The following is a 12,791-nucleotide window of genomic DNA, read 5'->3' on the forward strand; positions in this document are numbered from 1 at the left end:
TCCGGGAGGAAATTTTGTTGCACGCAACTATGTAATTGGACTATGAATCCCACTATTGAGACACGTTAGTCCGACTAAGACTACCTTGATTTTATTTGGACTAACATGTTTACATGACATTAAGAAAACCGAATTATTGTCTTAGACCAACTAAAATCTGACTTTTTACATGTATATAGACACACTGACAGTGAGTAACTTATTCATTAGTTATTCATACAGTAAACATCAAATACTACTACTAAGTAAACAAAAGGAAGCATTTGTAAAGTGTGGTCTTTTCTAAAGTTTAACAGCTTTATCTTTGTGATGTTAATGGTGATTATAACATTTTTCAGTCAACAATATCAACAGCATAGCAAATATGGAGGAGGTTATGTTGCTGGAGGGATGAAGCAGTGTTGCTGTGTTGTGTTTGATCACAGTTGGTGTGTTGATTGTGAATGCTGCCAAGCTGTTGTCAATCAAAGTAGTCCCTAACATCCAGATGAAGCATCCATTTAACCTTTATCTTTACCACTTTTACTTTGAGGTTGAGCCAGTCAGGACATAAAGGGACAAACAACAATTTATGCTCCCATTCATACTAGAAAACGCAGTTTAGAGCAAAGAACTTAACCCCAATCTGCAAATCTTTCTACTCGTTTAGAAAACCAGAGTCGCTGGAGAGAACCTGAGCACAAACCATGTAAAGATTTACGATGAAGTCACTGTGAATGTGTGTGTGGTCGTCGACAAACATCCAACAGTTAAAGTCAAATTAGTTTTACACACAAACAGTAGCTCAACTAAACTTAACATGGGATTGTGAAAACTAGACAAGTCTGAGTGAGAACGGAAGACATTTCCGCCCGGGACAAAAAAAAGTATTTCTGATTCTGAGAAGATGAAAGCCTGAAGCATCTGATGACAGCATGAACCATGTGGGGATTCATTTTTAAGACCACATCAAGTATTTAACATGGATGTGAACTCTGAGCTGTCTCAGAAATCTCAGCCTCTGGCACTGAAATGGACGTGGCTTTTTGTTCTATAATAAATATAACTGCGTTGACTGTTTCCCATCGCCCGAGCTTAAAAAATGAAGTAGTGCGTGACCTAATTTGCTACTAATACTCTAGCAGATGAGAGTTCTTTCAGAGATACAGTGTAATGTTTTACAGGTAAAGTTTATAGGTAAAATGCTTACTGTAGATAAGATAGTGAAAGATATAAATATCACCCTTTGTAATAAAACAGGGGCGAGAAAGCAGTGGGTGGTTGGGGAAGCAGGGTTTGTTTTTGTTGTTGACGTTTCCTAATTTCTTTCTTCTCTCTTCAATCTCCTTCATCGGGAAAGCTTGGTGCTATGATCTAGACCAGGGTTTCTCACTCTTGGTCCTGGGGGCCCACTGCACAACAAGTTTTAGATGTTTCCCTGCTCCAACAGACAGAGACGCATCAAAACCACGCAGGCCAGTGGGTTCTCAAGATCCGGATTGAGAAACCCTGTTTGTAATAGATTATCTGTTTCTCACATTTTGACAGGAGCACTGGATTTAACCGTCAAAAGAATATTGACATCATCTTGTGAGCCAATGATCTCGTTAATTGGGCACAAGTGGGAATAACAAGAGAACGAGTTGTAGGGTTAATATGAAAATCTATACCACAAAGTCACTCTGCTCTCTGACTTTGATCTTCCACATCTTTTTTTCTTCTTTTTTTTTGCATCATTTGCATTTGGTAATATAATCTATTTGAACACAGTTCACCCTCTGCGGCTCCTCCTCCCGTCTCTGTTCTAATCAAAGGTACTAGATTGAGGGAGTAATGTCTTCAAAGACGTCCTGAATCTAAGTCCACCTACATTCGGGTTACACTGCAGATCCCCACTTAGTGCTAAATAGATCTAGGGCACAAACATCAAAGTATAATCACTCAAAGTGTAAAGCCAGAATGATTCAAAATAGGTGATGATGTGATTACAGTGTCTTTTCCATGTCGGTCCAGTTAAGACAATTAGACATTGTTGGCTCTTTAAATGTTTTCAAACCTGCACTGAAAAATGAAGCGATCTTCCAAGATAGTACAGAGAGGCTGTATGTGTGAACATAAGTGATATTCTCCAGAGATTCTCCAGAGTAATGTCCAGTCATGTGAAAATGCAGCTGGAGAAACTCACAGTGGGTGAATGGATGAGGGTCATGCTCAAGCCAGGTGCCACAACACACATGAATAATCTGAAGTTTCTCAATTATTCAGATTATACTGATTATTAATGACTTTTTGCTATTGCTATACCGTGATATTACTCTGGTACCCCAAGGAAAGGATGCCAACAAAATGGAACCAAACCATTCCACACCAAGATCAGTTCTCCTGGATCTTCCCCCAAGTCTCTCGCTCTCACACTACACTTTCTCTCTTTGTTTTTTTTCCCTCTTTGGGGCTTGTTGTGCCCCAAATTCTACTTCAGACATAATTCCCTCTTTGAGGTATGTATGGACCATCTTGATATCGACGGTGAAAAACACTCTAATCTCTCATTCCCAATTTCATCCGCCTCGTGGGTAGATAAGCTTAAGCAGTTTGAACCTTTCTACTGGAATAAATTTGCCAAAGGACAACAATTCCTCTCAGGGAAACTTGGTTGATATTGTTTATATTTAAGAGGAATTTATTAATGTATTCATTCTTGGGTCTCCTCACAAAAAAGGCCATCTTGTCTTGATGAGACTTTCTGAATTAATACCAATATCACAACAACAATAAAGAGGCTTTGTATACCTTTTATTTTATCCTATCAGCACTCGGGCTGTGTACTGAGCATTTATATCAGTATCTATAATCTGTTTGGTACGGAATTAAATGTTTCTCCTGCAAAGTAGCAGAGAATGATCCAGAAAAAGGAGTGAATGTTGGAGTTTGATGTGTGGTCAGACTTGTGGCCATTTTCATTATCACCATGGGAGACAGCTGGCTGTTGTTTTCCTGTTCATTTGTCCATTTATTTGGTCGCTAACACCAATAGTTGGAATGCTGAGTCAGCAATTCCTAACTGTTGTTTTCTTGTTACCTTTTCCTCTTCCACCCTTTTCTTGTGGTTAACCTTTCCACAGTTTAGAAGGATTATATTCATTTAAAATGGAAAAATTAAATGGCAATAAATTCAGCAGAACACATTTGAAATGAAGCCGAAATGTCCCGGACTGTTGATATCGGCTAAAAAATGTGGGAGACGGAAACCAAACAATGGTGGAAATGGGAATACAGTCGGTAATTCCTACCTCAGCATTCCCAACATTGAACTGATAAACTTTAAAAACTGAACTTAAAAGTAAATAGCTCCTATGTAGCAACTGCAAAAACACATATATCACCTTTAGGTGGCCCATGAGGGGATAAATCAGATTTAGTTCCTCATCAGTTGTGCTCGTCACATCTGATGATATCATGTAGACTTTATGACCTCACCGCCTTGATAAGACCTTTCATACTTGAGGTTATAGCGTTGTACTTTTACCACCGAATATCTCTCTCTCGCTCTCTCTGTGTCTCTTGGGACCATTACTTTTTAGTGGTATTAATAGGAGAAGTATTGCTTTAGGCCATATTATAGATTCATTAGAGGGTGAATGAAGGCCATTATCCCAGGCAAAGTTGGGTTTTCCCAGTTTAACTGAGCGTATCTCTGCCTGTCTGCGTACGTTCACGAACAGACTGGAAGGCAAACCGAGTTAATGGGGGGGGAGACAAAAGGTGGCCTGAAGTTTGAATGGGGTTGTTATGCTACTGTAACATATGGGTGATGGTAAACTGCATGGCAACAAAACTGTTTGGGGTCTTTCTTGTTCCATTAGCGACTAATTGCAACAACAAAATCAAGAACACCTTGTCTTCAATCCTTAAAAGCTAACTTTTCCTTTATGCCGTTTATGTACCGTCAGTACTTTCATCTGTAAAATTAATAATCCAATAAAAACACCGTCTTGGTACCAAGTGTGTGAGACCTTGGACTGCAGTGATACAATTAAAGCTTGAGGATCCAATAAAAGCGAGATAACGGCGTGATCACTAAAGAGAAGAACGTTAAACACTGGATTGTACTGAACATAAAAGTGCATGCTTCAAGGATTTTAGCTGTTGAAAGCACATGTTTTGTTTTTTTTCCCCAGCACATTACCAGTGTTTTTGGGTAGGTTAGAGACGTGCATAAGAATAGTAACAATGTCATTCATGTAGTCACCTAAATCCCCACTACACATCATACATGAGTAATGTAAGGGGTTTTCTCATGTGGCAGCATAAGGCAGTGATGTACCTACGCCACTGCAATAGAACTGGAACAACCAACACAAACCAAGTAAGGACTTTTCTTCATGAGCTCTCCTCATCGTCCTCTCCATTATTTATGTGTCATGTTAAAACAATTACTCCTCACTAATTTATAAAATAAGCTCAAACTAAACAAATATCACAGTGTTATACTTAACACTTACTGTGAGTCATGTAGTTTGACAGTAGAGCAGGTCTATTAGTTGCAGCGCCGTATGGCAGAGGGTTGATTATGTATGTATTTTGGTCCTTAAGGCATAAGTACGCTAATATCCATTTTCAGTCACTGTGCCCCTGCTTTATATATATGTGTTTTTGTTTCAAAGAGCCTGTCATATTTGTGTACATTAGCGTGAGTAAATGTGAGCTGCCATGGCTGCAGGGATTCTCACGATGAGGCCAGAGGTTGCAAAAGAAACAAAGCAAACTAAATAGATTTAGTACATTTGGTTTCAAGTGTGATTTTGATCAAACAAGATAAGTTCTATGATTTTAGCTTCTTCAGTGTGAAAATGATCTGGTTTTCCTTTGCTCCTTTAAGAGATCTTTGGTTTGTGGACATAACGAGACATCTGAAGAAGTCGTGGCGTGCGAAACACTGATCGCCATTTTACACTATTTTCTGCATTAATCAGCTGATTTATGGATAATGAGAGTAATCCTCATGCAGTTGCAGCCCTACTCTCTATGGTAGAATGCAACATTTTTGTACAAAAGATCAGGTATACTAGAGGAATAATGTCGGATGTTGTAGTAACTGATAAAAGACAGTCGGGCTAAGCTGGATGTTTCTATAGTACTGCTGTTATGATGCGCTTCAAAACTGTACACACTGTGAGCCCAGTTCTCTAAGACAGCGTAAGTGTTATTACATTGAAAGAATAGATTTGTTTTGTTTTTTTTTGGGTTCACCAGATTGACTTGAGTGTATGTTGGAGAACAAAGCTTCCAGCAAAGTGGAACTACAGGAACAAGGGGGAGGAAAGAAAAAAAGAAAAAATCAACGACCTCAATAACGGCAATCAACAGTGAAATGATCAAACAAAGGAAATGAATGAAAAAGCAACTCACTCTTAGGCCTGAAGTCAGAAAAAATTAAAAGACTTGTTGCAAAAGCCACAGCATCAAAAGAGCGTTATTACAATTTAAAATTACCGTATTCAACCACACAACATGCACCCTACAATTTACTGCCTGCTTCAAATTGCTCGGTCCCTTACTCCTCTGCTGTTTGATTCATACAATATAATGTGTTTTCCAAATATGAGATGGGAGGGGGAGAGAGAGAGTGAGTTATTTATTATGATTCATGCAGTCTCCACATGCACAGGCATATAGAAATGCTATTGATATGTATGAGCTGAGACAGCACGCTGTGATCAGACAGACACATGGATGCACACACACACGAGCACGGACTAAATAGGGCGTGACCTTGCAGCACCTAGTGTATATAAATAGGACCCCGTGCGCTATGATCAACCTCCTGTGCTCCTTCCTCTTGCATGTGATTGTCGGTGTGTTTGTGAGAAAGTTTTCCTGAACGCAAAGAACTTTGGACAAATTCTCTCACATTTCTGTGACGAGACAAACACTCATGAAGCCAGTGACCTGAATTCTACTTCTGATAAAATGATCTGATATGCATGTTCCTCTTTACTCATTCAGTAATGCATCCACATCCACTCGCTCTCCTTCCCACACTCCCTCCCCATCTGGCAGCAGGCCAGTTTTTAAACATGGCGATGGAGCAAAAGGAAATTGATTTCTAAAGAGCTCTGTCTGCTCGGCCCGGATATGAAATATGCAACTAGTTATGAAGCTAACGTTGATATTAACATAACCTGACAACCGTGTCACGATATTTATTGAAGATGTCTCTCGATGTCCCTTTAAGAGACGTGTGCAATCGGCGAAAAAAACGCTGAACTACCACTAAATCATTATTAGTGCTGCAACACTGTGATGATATCTGTTCAAGAGAATAGGACACACACTTGGAGACAGTTGGCATTTTTGTGACACTGCTATGAGACAAGAGTTATCATGATTGTGGAGACGGGCACAGCAGGCGGCTCCATATTAGTTATTATGCGGCTATTAATGCATGTGCACCAAGAAAGGTCACATGGCCCACACACACACACACACACACAGATGCTAATGCACTCATGCACACACAGTCAGCCGAGAGGTCACAGCGTACAGAGTGTGAGAAAAAGATATTTGAAGACAGTATGCTGCCTGTTGCTATGGAGCACTTTAAGAGGAAAAATATACACACACGCCTACACATGACACTCTATCTATCTCGAAGAAACCACAACAATCACACTTGTTTAATGAGTCCCACAGACGCTGACACAATTATGCCCCCGTTTCCACCCAATGGTACGATTCAGATCGGTTACGCAGTAATGTACATTTTGTCAAAGGTTGTATGGGCCAAAATATCTAAAGCCTGTCACAAACTAGAGGATTTTCCAAATGGACTTCATATTGTCTACAAACCGTGACCACAGACGCGTCGAACTTTGCAACCGATTTGTTATCATCCTGAGAAAGCACAGACTAGACGATCCAGTCGAGACGCAGGACCACACATTGGACCACTCACAGAAACTTGCGTGATTTAACGCGACTTAGCGTCAACAGTGGATGAAGGCAGGATCAGCTTGGCTTGTACGAGTTACGGCTCCAAACAAAACATCTGTTTCCCGGTCAACTTATTCTCATTGGTTAATGCAGGTTTGTGCTCACGCCCCCTCAGCTGCTGTTAAGTCATAAATATCAAACATGGGAAATACTGTCAGTGTCATTCTTCGTCTTTGTTGAATCAATGGAAGGGCAACACTGTGTCGCACTGTACTGCTTTGGTACAAATGTAGCTGTAATGCTCTTATGTGTGTGTATATCTGAGTGTACTCTATACATATGTTTGGTTAGCATGTTCATATCACTGACCAAGAGCAGCATCACATCCCTGTTTCTTCCTCTGGGACTGTGTGAATGATGCCAGTCGGTTAATCAGATTCTCCCTCAGACACAGAATGACTCTTCTGACTCTTGAATGAATTAAAGAGGTTACTGTTCCTCCACATGGGTAAAAGCTGACGAGAGCTACTCTGCATATGTTCCACATTATGAACGTGCTAATTGACTTGATTTACTTTTCCCACTTTTTTTTTTTTATTTAAAAAAAGGCTCCACTCTGTGTGTTTAGCTGTGAAGTTAAAAGTGCAGCACACGGAAAATAGGATAAATACAAGCTGTTTAATTACATTTATGTGAATCAGTGACTTTCCCTTGTTACTACACGTTCCTGAAGAGTCCTGACATTTTACTACAAAGTAGGATTTAGATCATTTAATACTTCATTACTTGTGGTGATTTTCAAAGGCAAACTCTATGTAAAACTGGATTATGTCATTACTCTACATAGAAATATGGATTAAAGGTTTAAGAGTTGAGTCAGACATTTCACATATGGATGGATCCGTTGTTAGAATGTTTGAATAACGAGTTTGTTGGTTCCAGAGTCCTGCACCGGGTCAAGTACCCAACAGTGACCCTCAAAAAGGCTGTGTAATGTAACGGGTGAAAAAACGTAGACAGGAGTGGTAATAAATGAATGAATCGCTCTTATCGAGCCAAAATAACTTTTATTTTGAAAGTCACACGCTGCCACTGCATGGTGCCATTGCATTGCTATGTGCCATGAAACTGAAGCGTTACAGTAGTTGTGTGAAAGGCATTTTTATTTACTTACTTACGTTTTGTGTGTTAATTGAAATTTGTATTGACAATGTGCGAGTAAAAAACGAAGCATGTCAGTATTGGAGCCTGGGCTTTCATGTAAGGTAGGGTTGGAGATTCTGGAAAAACAGTTGGAGTAGGCTACCTTTTGAATTCAAAAGTCCAAGCCCCTTTCTTCCGACTTCCCTCCGAGCACAGGAACACGCAACGAACACGAGCACTGCGCAGCATTGGTAACTTTCGGTACTTTTCGGTGATGTCAAGTTTTTTGGATACTTGTTATCTTGCAGTAGCTTTCCCAAAAAAAAAACCCGTCATTTGTTTGCATCCAACACCTGTTGTCGGCCCCTTTTTCTGCCATAATGTTGCTGCAACTGTCTCGTTGGATAAGCTGTGGAGGGGGGACAGATGGCAGTTTGATTGATGCATCACGATACAATTGTTTTGTTCGCTGCCGTTCAGTATGATTGACGGACATTTTTTTTTTTTTGTGTCAATGCGTTAATTCATTGGTTACAATCGGGTTGTGAAGAGGATTTTAAGCAATACAGTAAAAAATGCTCCTGAAAATGATCTCCCACCCTACCTTTAACCGGGACAGATATCGCATTAGACATAATGGCGGTTAACAGGCTGGTTCTGTTACGGAGCTTCATGGGTGTGGGCGGGTTAAAAAAAAAAAGGACCCATGCAGGACTCTGGTTGGTTCCAGTCTTCACGCATTTTCTTGCACAAAAGCAAACTGGACCGTTTTGGATTTGTAATAAAGCTGCAGCCAATGATTCATGTTGCTGTCAATCAAACTGCCGATTGGGAGGTTCATGTCAAAAATGCAATCTTGTTTACCATCAAACATGACAAAAGAAGCAAACACTCACACACTTTATGTTATCGCTCAATCAAGAAATCATTCAGGCCCAGAAAAACAGACCAATCAGCAATCTCAGCTGTATTCACTGTGGCATCTCGCCTGCTAAAGCATCTGCCCTGAAACTGGTTGAGCAATCAACAACTATTTCTGCAAAGATGTTGGCAAAAGTTTCAGTTACACAATTTCAGCTGGCCCCACTGATCTCATCGCACATTTCATTTAATTGCATCCTCTGCAGTCGTTAATAATGCGAATCAAAAATGAATTGATGCATTTGCAGATTGGTTTGCTCTCGCACAGCCAGATTATTACAGAATGGTAGTTTGGTCAACGTGGGAAAAACAATTTTAAAGAGGCAATTTTAGGCTCTCAGAATCCACAATGGGACTATTTTCTACCCTTTTTTCTCGAGCAAACAATTGATCAAATATTTGTGATTGTCTGGTGTAGCTCTAATATGTTCTAAAAGTTACATTTCTATTCTACTCTACTCTATTCTATGCTATTCCGGTGCTGATACATCCTGCCACTGTGTTTGCAGCAATGACCTGAAGTACGTTAGAAGTCTGAATCGATCGCAGCCAATAATTGAAGATCTCATGTAAACAGAGCATAAAGCTCAGTGTAGACGGTCGAGCATGTGCATGTGGACACAAAACAAGAAAGACCCAGAGCAATGCAATGAAGCTAAAAAGGCGTTAATAAAATGTCCTGGATTGAAAGGATGGAGGCATGTGCTGACGTAAATATGATGAATTGTTTTATGACATTTTATTACACTGTTTCGAAGGAGTGATATTTGGGAAAACGCTTGTGTCTGCCTGCATGTGTGTGTGTGTTCTTTTCTAAAAATGTTTACTCGTCTAAACCTAAAATAATATAGAGCAAAGTGTGGTTAGGTTAAGCACAGGTTAGGTAGTCCACAATGCCAGTGCAGGACCCAGGACCCTGATCAGTGGCCACACTAACCAAATAGTAGGTTACTGTGTACTTGACATTGTCACTGCAGCTCTTCCAGGACCAGTAGCCCTCATGGGGACCAAAACCTGGTCCTATTGCGACACAACTTCATTTCTGACGTTTAGGGCTAAGATTTTAAGGGTTAGGTAAAGGTGTTAGGGATAACACTTTGTTTAGACTGTCCAAATGAATGGAAGTCAGTACAGTGTCCTCAGAAGAATAGCTGTGTAAACCTGTGTGTGTGTGTGTATGTGTGTGCGTGTTATTATATACTTGTATATCTGAGGAAGTGAGGACAATTTGGGAAAGTGAGGACATTTAGGCTTATCCTCACATTCTGAAATCCCTAAAAATGGCTTTTTCAATCCTGGTTTTAGGGTTAGGGTCAGAATTAGGTTTAGATAAGGGTTAAAGTTGTGATGGTGAAGGTTAGGCTAAGGGGCTAGGGAATCGATATGTCAATGAATGTCCTCACTATGACTGCTATTACAAACATGAGTGTGTGTGTGTGTGTGTGTGAGAGAGTCAGAGACAGTCCAGCACCATGAAATGACCAGAGACATGAGGCTGTATATGGACATTGTTATTCTTTTCATATTGACAGATACAGGCAGTGCGAGCGCTCTCAGTCAGATGGACAGGAGTCAGTGAAATGTGATGCAGTAACTATCATCAAAATGATCCAATGCATATTTGGTGTGTGTATCGTTCTCATTTCATCACAGACAGCCATTACTGAAGGTGGGGCAGAGCTTGGGTTTCCAACTCTGAAAAGTTTCAATAAAATCCATGAATGTAATTCCATCTTTTGCTAAATTCCAAAAGCACCTGGCAGGAGCATAAAGGGATTGTTGAAAATGATTGAAATAGTTGATTACCCGAAAATGATCGAGCAGAAACTCCAGGAACTCTCCAGTGTCATTGTATCCAGGGCAATGATACGGTTCTGCCTCTGTAAACTGAGCGTCTTTGATTTCTCCAGTGTTGGCTGGACGCCTCGGCACATTGGGAACTTATCCTTGGACAGTGGACATTTAAAATAGGCTCAGACTTTTCATAGACAAAACAGTGCGTCTATAAATAAACGCATGATGCCATGGCAGTCCTCAACTATTATAACAGAAGACTGCACAAGATTCAATCCTACCTGTGCAACATCTGCTCATATAAATGTCACTATGAGAACTGTAAAACACTCAACTCTCTTCACACTGCTTCTTTCCAGCTACCACCAAGTGTTCTACACTGTTTATAAATCGTTTTTGGTGGAAGTTGTTGCACAAAAACACCAGTGAAGGATGTTTCCAAACAAGCTATAAGCAGTTGATACTATGCACGGAAATATAGACTCAGTTGCCACGAGAGATAAAAACAAAATGCCGCAAAACTTTCACAAACTCTGACAAATCCGCTGATTTAAGTTCGAAAGAATCCATCTGTTGAACAAAGTAAGCCTGTCAGCTTGTTGTTTTTTACCACTCACGGCGGGAATCCATCACTCACCTTGCGCAGAGGCAGTGACACCTCTTCACCAAGCCGACAATCATCCGCCAACGGGGCTGTCTTTAATCCTTTAACGCACCTGTGCCGCGTAAAATCCGTCCAAACTACACGGGGATCATGTCAAAAACAGAGAGTTCGCCTTGTAGTTTCCGTCCCCGTGTTGGTGTTTTCTTTAGACCTTGTTTGTCTTTGTTTTTAAATGCTCAACAACAACAAAAACTCCCACCCGCTGCTCGCTATACTGCCGTCGTGATGCGCGCGTCCTCCGGTGACTCCTCTGTCTCTCTGCTCCGTATCGTATCGCGGTGGAGGAGAAGGAGAAGCGGAGCTGTGTTGATATCACCCACTGTCACTCCCACTGTGGGTAAACACTCAGTAAAGTACAGATGTCCGAGTGTAAGGAAAGAACCAGAGAGAGAGAGAGAGAGAGGAAAGTGTGAGCAGCCTTCAGCGGGATGGATGGATGGATGAAAGAATGAATGAATGAGCGCGCGCTCCGTTCGCACAGCGTGTGGTAGTGAATTACACTGCACGCGCGGTTTGCAGAGGGGAGTGAGTGGGTAGGTTTCCACACGGAGCAGCCACCACCACACGAATATCATCCCACATATAAACATGAGCACAGAGACGTCATCACTGCTACATTCACGTATTCTTCCCAGTTCACAGCGGCTAACAATGGCTTTATTCACAGGTTCTCCTGTGGTTGCCACAGAAAGTTTTCCTAACGTTCCCCTAATGTTACTTTCTGGTTGCACATTTGGTTCTCAGAACGTTACTTTGTCACAACCTTCACACAACCTTTAGAGAACGTCCTCATAAGGGTCCCAGAACGTTACTTTGTCACAACCTTCATACAACCTTTAGAGAACGTCCTCATAAGGGTCCCAGAGCGTTACTTTGTCACAACCTTCAACCTTTAGCTCATAAGGGAGCGTTACGCATTCTAACCTTTACAACAACCTTTTACAACCTTTAGAGAACGTCCTCATAAGGGTCCCAGAACGTTACTTTGTCACAACCTTCATACAACCTTTAGAGAATGCACTCTTAAGGTTCCCAGAATGTTACCTTCTCACAACCTTCATACAACAGAACATTCCCAGAACGTTCCCCTAATGTTACTTTTCTACACACGTCACACATTGACATGACAGCATTTATTATACATTACTATTATTGTGTACATTAGTTGACATACTTGTACTCAAGATACAAAAGAATCTTGATAGAATTTTGAAAGTTTTATTTTCAACCAACATATATACAAAAAGTAATACATACTTGTACTCAAGATACAAAAGAATCTTGATAGAATTTTGAAAGTTTTATTTTCAACCAACATATATACAAAAAGTATACAAAATTCAATCAAGTCAAAATA

The 12,791-nt window shown here is 40.6% G+C and overlaps 1 protein-coding gene across 3 annotated transcripts in view; it reads right to left on the reverse strand.

The window, feature by feature from the left end:
• zgc:171482 (zinc finger protein) overlaps nucleotides 1–11,969 on the reverse strand; it is a 93,375-nt gene extending 81,406 nt beyond the window's left edge. For 2 of the 3 annotated variants that reach the window (XM_044046100.1, XM_044046101.1), the window contains exon 1: nucleotides 11,408–11,969. The gene's annotated coding sequence lies outside the window, so the exon portion shown is untranslated. The remainder of the gene's footprint in view (nucleotides 1–11,407) is intronic. The other variant, XM_044046102.1, reaches the window with a different exon arrangement.
• Nucleotides 11,970–12,791: the final 822 nt, after the last annotated feature.

This window comes from Solea senegalensis, linkage group LG15 (genome assembly GCF_019176455.1).
Source record: "Solea senegalensis isolate Sse05_10M linkage group LG15, IFAPA_SoseM_1, whole genome shotgun sequence".
Classification (NCBI taxonomy): Eukaryota; Metazoa; Chordata; class Actinopteri; order Pleuronectiformes; family Soleidae; genus Solea; species Solea senegalensis.